At 37.2% G+C, this 8,373-nt stretch overlaps 1 protein-coding gene across 2 annotated transcripts in view; it reads left to right on the forward strand.

The window, feature by feature from the left end:
- LOC105978249 (cytochrome c oxidase assembly protein COX16 homolog, mitochondrial) overlaps positions 1 to 8,373 on the forward strand; it is a 36,069-nt gene that overhangs the window by 12,844 nt on the left and 14,852 nt on the right. The window lies entirely within an intron of this gene.

Raw genomic sequence — 8,373 nt, forward strand, 5'->3', positions numbered from 1 at the left:
ATGAAATGTTATCTATCAAGAAGATTGTCTAGAAACTATTAGAATGGAAAAAGACAGTTCTTTAAGTTGGATTGGCCCTTAGTATCTTAATACTTTATAATTCCACTTTCATTTCTTCTTTAATACACTAATTTATTTTAAAACTTTTTAGCTTCTAAATATATTGATTAATGATTTAAAATTTTATTGATCATAGTATGTGAATATGGTATATATGGCAATGTTTTTATGTGTTAATTTGAGTTAGTTTTTCTTTATGCCCAATATCAAAATTAATATTCATAAATAGCCTTTATATTGCTAGGCGTTGTTCAGTTGCCTCTGTTTCATAGCAACCATATGAATAACAGGTTGAAACATATTGACATCCTTACAAATCTTTTAAATCTATTACTATATTAGTTGAGCCAGGTGTGTATTTGGGAGGGAAAAAGTGGCAATCTAAATTTGTTAGGTGTGGTAATAGTTTCTTTTAGACTAGTCCCAAGGAGCTGGAGAGCAAAAATGTCTAAAGTGTCAAACTTTTCCAGCATGTTATATTGTTCTGTTTTCCCTAATGTTAGCCATCAGCTCATCCCCTTAGTGTGTTCTCTCATATCTGTGGGGGTTGCAATTCACTGCAGTCTTTCATAGAACACACAGTTTTAAGAACATGATTCACGTGATTATGGGTGCTGTTAAGTCCCAAATCCAAAGTTTAGCCGTCTATCTGAAACATAAGTTCCTAAATTTGTTTTGCCTACCGCCTATTTCAGAAAAAACAAACAGACAAACAAAACCCAGAAAAACAGTGCCCACCTTTGCAATTAAAAACGTGTACTGTAGCCCACAGTCCAGAATAAAATGTACATATCTGTCTTTGCCGTCGCCCTGGAGCGTTCCAATGTTTCCCAGGGCACGGTATCACCCATTTTGGGGAAATGTTGGTCTTAAGGATATTCCTCATCCACGCAGCCGCAGAAGCTGTGGAAATCAGGTCAGCTGATAGACAGCAACTCATGTCCCAAGAACTGGAGGTCCGAGAGAGCCAAAACAAATGCGGAGTCCAGAGCCAGAGCCCCAAATGTCCAAAGGTCAAAGCAGTTTCAACTTCTACCAATGCTCATTGAAGCGTCGATCTTAAAAGGGAAGGCTGTAATTATCTGAAAGGTAAACTCCTGCTTAATTCTCAATAAAACGTAAAAAAAAAAGACAACTTGCATTCTAAGATCTTGTTAAAAATCATTCATGAATATCGTCCAAAAGATAAAAAAAGAGCCAAGTCTCACCATTCTCTTTTCTAAGGACCATTCTGGCTGTTTCTAAGACAGCGTTGCTTGTTCTCCAGGCAGTTCATAACAATTCATGTCCTTTGCTTATGCCATAAGCCAAGGTATTGATTGTTTTTCAGTATCTGGCTTAAGAATGGATATGAAGTGATTAAAAATGCCATGGGTGGGTTAATCAAATATTAGTCCTCAAAATATCATCTTTGCTCTCTTAACAGGTTTAACAGGTTTTTTTACTCCATATTTGCCCAATGCAATGTGATGCTTAATGTGCTGCTTCCATGAGCGTTGATTGTGATCCAAGAAAAAATTAAAGCCTTGACAGCTTCTCTCCTGTTTATTATGCTGCTCATTGGTCTAATTGTGAGGCTTTTTGTGTTCTCCGTGTTGAGTTGTAATCTGTGTCAGACAGGGTTCTCTAGAAAGATAAAACCAAATTGCTGATGATTTAATATATTTATTTATAAAGATAATTAGATATATAACAAGAAATGAACTGTTAAATCATATACAGATAAATATATAATACAAGAAATAAACAGTTAAATTATAAAGCACTACAAATGGCTCAGTGCAACTCACGTCCGTGAGAGAAAGTTGTGAGAGACTAGCAGTCCTTCAAGTCTAGTCTGCTGCCAGATCTTCCTCTGTTTGTAGAGAGAGCTAGGCTATGTCAGCACAGCAGCCAATCACAAGGCAGGTCACCAACCGCCAGTCCCCAGCTCCAGAGAAATCTTAAAGGGACCTCAACTTACAGCGACACAGTCCACAGGCTAGGCGTCCCACAGGCAGTGTAGCCTTTAAATTGAGGCACAGAACAAGCAAGGCAGCCGCACACTGGTCCGATGATCAAAGAGCGAGAGACAAGAAAGACAAGGCTCACCAAGCCATTTATCTCTCTGCCCTTCAGTTAATTCCACCTGCGTTTATCAGCCAGGCTGGCACAATAAACTATCTCAAATCCGTACTAAAGGCTGTAGTCGTTGATTTCATCAAGTTCTTTCAAGTCCTCTTTAGTTTCAGCAAGCAAGGTTGCACCATCTGCATATCACAGGTTTTTCCTGAGTCTTCTTCCAATTCTGATGCCACATTTTTCTACAAATAGTCCCGCTTGGATTTTTTTGCTCTCGCATACAGATTGAGTAAGTATGGCGAATATATGCAACTCTGATCAGCAACTCTCCCGATTCTAATATGTGAATATATGCAACTCTGCCCAGTAACTCTCCTGATTCTAAACCAGGTAGTGTCTATCCCTTTGTTCTTTTCTATTTTTGATGGATGTTTACAGCAGTTACTTCTCACTTTGAAGTCATTTCACAGCATCAAACGTCATTAAGGTGGACTCTTGTGATCATATCTGTACTTTTGCCTGTCTTATATGATCATGAGGATTAATTGAAATAATACATGAAAATATCTGCTGTATAATAAGTGCTTAAGTAGTAAGTTTGAGCTGGTGTGGGTTGTTTAATAGTGGTTTTAGTTCATTCGTTGTCATTATGTTATTTGAATAGATTGAGAAGTTTATGCATTTATAATCTGCCATACTATCCCCAAAGGAGCCTTGGTAAGTGTAGGACTTCTAACTACAAGGTTGGTAGTTCAAAACCCACCAGTCCTGCCTAGGTTATTTCTTTAGGATATATATCCAGTAGAGGACTCGCTGGGTCATATGGAATCTTCATTCCTAGTTGTTTGAGGTAGTGCCATGTTGGTTTCCACAGTATTTTAGCATATTTTATGTTCCTACCAGCCGTGTATGAGGATTCCAGTCTCCATACCCGCTGCAGCATTTGTTGTTTTGTGTTTTTCTAAGCTTCACCATTAGTACTTGTGCAAGATGGTTCTTAGGATTGTTTTGATTTGCATCTCTTGGATGGCTGTGACCATGAGCACGTTTTCATGTTTGTTGGCCATCTGGATGTCTTCTTTGGTGAACTGTCTGTTCATGTTCTTTGCCCATTTTTAAATTGAATTATTAATTTTTTTCTTGTTGGAGTGTTGCAGTTTTTCATTGATTTTAGAGGTTGGTTCCTTGTTTGTTGTATTGTCCCCAGAAACCATTTGTTGAAGAGACTTTTTCTTCCTCATGTAATAGTTTTCAGCCCTTTGTCAAAGATTAATTGTTTGTAGACGGATGGATTTATTCTATTGACCAAAGTATCTCTTATTGTATCTGTTGTAGGCTGTTTTGGCTGTGATGGCTGTGTAATTGGTTTTGAGGTCTGAAAGTGAGAGGCCACCTATCTTATTCATATCCTGAGTCTCTTCCTTCTCCATATAAAGTTAGTAATGAGCTTTTTCATTTCTTCAAAGAATGAAATTGGGATCTGGATTAGAATTGTGTTATATTTATAGATTGCTTTAGGTAGCATTGACATTTTCACAATATTAAGCTTTGGTGGCGTAGTGGTTACAAGTTGGGCTGCTAATCGCAGGGGCCACAGTTTGAAACCACCAGCTGTTCTGTGGGAGAAAGGTGGGGCTTTCTACTCCAGTAAATATTGACAGTCTCAGAACCTCACTCACAGAGGCGGGTCTACTCTCCCCTCTAGGTTCACTATGAGTTAGCATCAACTCTGTGGCAGTGAGTTTTATTTTATCCATAAATACAGTACAGTCCTTCATTTCTGTAGGTCTCTTGATTTCTTATAGTAGTGTTTTGTAGTTTTCTTTGTATAAGTCTCTTTTTAAAATCTTGTTAGGTTTATTCCTTAGTCTTTCCTCTTTGGGGTAGCTGTTGTAAATGGTACTGTGCTTGTTTGTTTTTCCCTACAGCTCTTTTTTAATATACAGGCATCTCAGTGATTTTTTGGTATGCTAATCATATATCTTGCCAAATTGTCAAATCTTTAGATTGTTTTCAACAGAATTTTTTATTGAGTCTTTGGGATTTTCTATATGTAGAATCATGCTATCTGCATTTAGAGAAAGTTTTATTTCTTTGCCAATTTGGATACTTTTCATTTATTTTTGTTGTCCAATAGCTCTGGTTAAGACTTCCATCAAAATGTTGAATAAGAGTGATGATAAAGCGCATCCTTGCCTGTCCCATTCGCAGGGGGGATGGGGGATACTTGCATTTTTTGCCAGTGAGATGTAGGCCATTGTTTCTGCATAGCTGGCCTTTATTGTGTTGAGACATTTCCCTTGTGTTCCTAATTATCTGTGTGTGTTTATTAGGATTGGGTTTGAGAGTTTAGCAAATGCTTTTCAGCCTCTATTGATATGATCATGTAGTTCTTATCTTTTGTTTTATTTATTTGGTGGATTACATTGATTGTGTACCTAAGGTTTGCATATGTAATATGAATCCCATTTGACCATGGTGTGTGTATGTGTGTGTATTTGAAATCTCTTGGCAGGATTTTGTTGAGGATTGTTACATCTATATTCATAGGGGATATTGACCTGTCTCTACCTGGTTTGGGTGTTAGGATTATGCTCACTTTATAAAATAAGGAGTTTGCTGTCCTTTTCAATATTTTGGAATAATTTGTACAGAATTGATAACACCTCTTCCCTGAATGCTTGGTGGAATTACTCAGTGTGCCATCGGCCCCTGGACTTGTTTTTTGTTATTGTTCCTGATCTCTTTTTTTGCTATCAGTCTATTGAGGTTTTCTATACCAGTCTTTGTGGATTTGGGTATATGGTGTGATTTTAGAAATGTATCCATTTGATCTAAGTTTTCACATTTATTGGAGTTCAGTCTTTCAGATTAATGTGATTTTTAAAAAACTAATTCGGTTGTAAGATCACCTCTTTCATTTCTCATTCTCTATATTTACCTCTTATCTTTTTTTACTTTTGTTAAATTTACCAGTGGTTTGTAAATTTGGTTAATTCTTTCAAAGAAACAACTTGTTATCTGGTTGATTTTTTTTTTTTTTCTTTCTGTTTTCCAGTTCATTTATTTCCACTCTGATCTTTAGGAATGCTTTCCCCCTGGTGATTGGTGGTTTATTGTGTTGCTTGTGTTCTAATTGTTCTGGGCGAAAGTGTCAAGTTTACTCTTCATTCTGCATGTGTGTATTTATTGCTGTAATTGCCCTGTGTCCCAAAGTTTTGGTATGTTGTATTTTCCATTTCATTTGTCTCAATGAATTTAATTTTTCGTTCCTTATTTCATCAATTATCCAGTAATTTTTAAGCAAGGTGTTGTTTAGTTTCCATGTGTTTAATTCCCCACCTGTCCTTCCTATTGTTTAACTTCTAATTATTTTTTTTTTAATTTATAATCAGTTTATTAGGGGCTCATGCTTAACTTCTAATTTTATAGGGCTGTGTCTGAGAAAATGAATTGTGATATCTCATTGTTTTTAATGTTTGCTTTGTATCCTAACTAGAGAATGTTCTATGTACACTGCTAAAGAATACATACCATCTTGTTACTGGATGGAGTTCTCTCTACACATCTGAGAGATTCATGGTGTTATTCAATCCTTCTCTGTCCTTACTGGGGTTCTTTCATGAGGATTTGTTTTTCCTTGAAAGTAGTGTATTGAAATTGATTATTTTTATTGTATTGTCTGGTTTTATTATATCAACCTTTGGTTTATTACTAATTATTTTGTCTTTTGCATAGTGTTAGTCTGGGTTGACTAGAGGAACAAGTCAGAGACACTTATAGGTGTGTAAAAGAGAGCTTTATATCAAAGAGCAATTGTATCTTGAGAAAACATCCAAGTCCAGTCCAAATCAAGTTCATAAGTCCAATATTAGCCCATACACCCAGTACTAGTCCATAAATTACTCTTCAGACTCCCGCAGCACATGCAATGAGGCTGAATGCAAGAACGTCACAGGCCGGTGATTGAAATGTTTTGTGGATCCAATGGCAGTGGCAGCATCTCAGCACTGGCATGGGTCTCCAGATGGCTCCTCCAGCTATCTGAGTGTGGCCCTTCAACAGAAAGAGCGTATGCTCTTGCAGGTCCCAGCAAGTCTTCGCATGGCTTGTCAACAGGAAGCTGGCGAGAGAGAGGAAGTTCCCAGAATCCTTATGAGCAAGCTATGCCCACAAGGAAGCATCATCAGACTGTGTCCTGATTGACAGGCTAGACTCCACATCTTCATTCTTAATACCCTCAAGTTGCCACGAGATTATGTAACTACCACACATAGCTATAAAAAATAATATTGCTTTCCTGATTTCTCTTTAAGAATTCTCTTTAGCATAAAGCAATCCAACTGATAATTGTTTATCTTATACCCTACCCCTTTGCTGAAATTTTCAATTAGTTCCAACAATTTTCTTGCCAAGTCTTTGACATTTTCTTTGTATAGGATCAGAACAATTGCCAATTTGTAGCCTTTTTCTTGTTTGAAGTCTTGTGGCTGGTATTTCCAGTCCAATATTGAATAGGAGTGGTGAGAAAGGGCATCTTTCTCTGGTTTTCATTCTCCGAGGGGAATGCTTTCAGTTTCTCTCCAAGAGTAATGTTGGCTTAGTTTATTACACACGTGCCCTTTATTGCGTTGAGGACTTGCCTTTTTATCATGTTTGATCAGAAATGTGTGTTGGATCCTGCCTAGTGACTTCTCTGTAACAATTGATATAATCATGTAGTTCTTTTCCTTTGTTTTATTTATTTGGTGGATTACATTGGTTGTTAGCCATCCTTGCATACCTGATATGGATACCACTTGGTCATGACATATTTTATTGGTTAGAACTTTGTGGAGAAATTTTAAGCGTATGTTTCTGTGGGATATCAGTCTGTATTTTTCAGTTTTAGTGATGTCTCTGCCAGGTTTGGGTACGAAGATTATAAGCAGTTTATAAAATGAATTTGGGTGTTTTCTACCCTTTCCTGTATCCTCAACTGATTGGTAAAACGGACCAGGGAAAATGTCTGGGCTTAGACTTTTGCTAGGAGTTTTTTAATTACCTGATCAATTTTTTCCTCTTGTTAGGCTTTGTCCAGGTTTGCTCCCTCAGCCTGGGTCGATTTAGGCAGGCACTGCATTTATGGGAAATTTTCCATTTCAAAGTTATTAGAGTGCAGTTCCTCTTAGCTTTGGGTTTTTTCAGTTTTGTTTTTCCTCCCTTGGTAAGATTGTCCAGTGGCCTGTGGATTTTTTTCACAGAACTAACTTACTGCCTGGTTGGTTCTTTCTATTGCTTTTCTTTTTATTTCTATTGCAGTCTTTAATATTTATTTTCCTCTGGGGACCGTAGGCTCATTTTGCTATTCTTTTTCTAGTTTTTAGAGATAACTGGGTTAAGATGTTGATTTTTTTTTTTAATATGTGTGATTATTGCTGTAAATTACCCGCTGAACATAGTACCTTTTGCTGTATCTCAAAAGATTTGGTATATCGTGTTTTCATTATTATTGGATGCAAGGATTTTTTTTTCTGCTAACTAGCTACTGGCTGTTCTGTGAGAGACCGATGAGGCTGTCTGCCTCCAAAAGACATACAGACTCAGAACCTCTACGTCGGATCAGTCTGAGTAGGAATTGACTTGATGGTGGTGAGTTTAGATTTTGAGTTATTACCTAGTAGCTTTTAAGCAAGGTGTTATCCAGTTTGCACATATTTGATTTTTTCTTGATCTTCCTGTTGTTGGTTTCTAATTGGGTAGCATTGTGATGTGTGAAGATGCATCATACTATTTTGATGTCTGCTGTGTTTCAATGTTAGCTTTATTTCTTGAGATTTGCGTTGTGGCCTGCAATATGGTCTGTTGTGGAGAATATCCCACACGCACTGGAGGGGATTGCATATCGGGCTGTTGTTCAGAGGAGTTCTCTGTGTCTATCTTTGAGGTCAAGGTAGTTGATTCGTTATTGTGCTTTTGTTGCGTTTCCTTCCACTTGCTCTATCCTTCATCAAAAGTGCTGTATTAAAATCTTCCATTATTTTCTTTTTCTGGTTCTCTCTTTTTTATTTTATTTTATTTTTGTAATCATTTTATTAGGGGCTCATCACAATCCACACATACATCAATTGTGTAGAGCACATTTGTACATTCATTGCCCTCATCCTTCTCAAATAATTTGCTCTCCACTTAAGACCCTGGCATCAGGTCCTCATTTTTCCTCCTCCCTCCCTGCCCCCCCCCTTCCCTCATGAACCCTTGATAATTTATAAA

The sequence above is a fragment of the Echinops telfairi genome, unplaced genomic scaffold, assembly GCF_000313985.2.
Source record: "Echinops telfairi isolate 266 unplaced genomic scaffold, ASM31398v2 ScPeMD7_18;HRSCAF=68, whole genome shotgun sequence".
Classification (NCBI taxonomy): domain Eukaryota; kingdom Metazoa; phylum Chordata; class Mammalia; order Afrosoricida; family Tenrecidae; genus Echinops; species Echinops telfairi.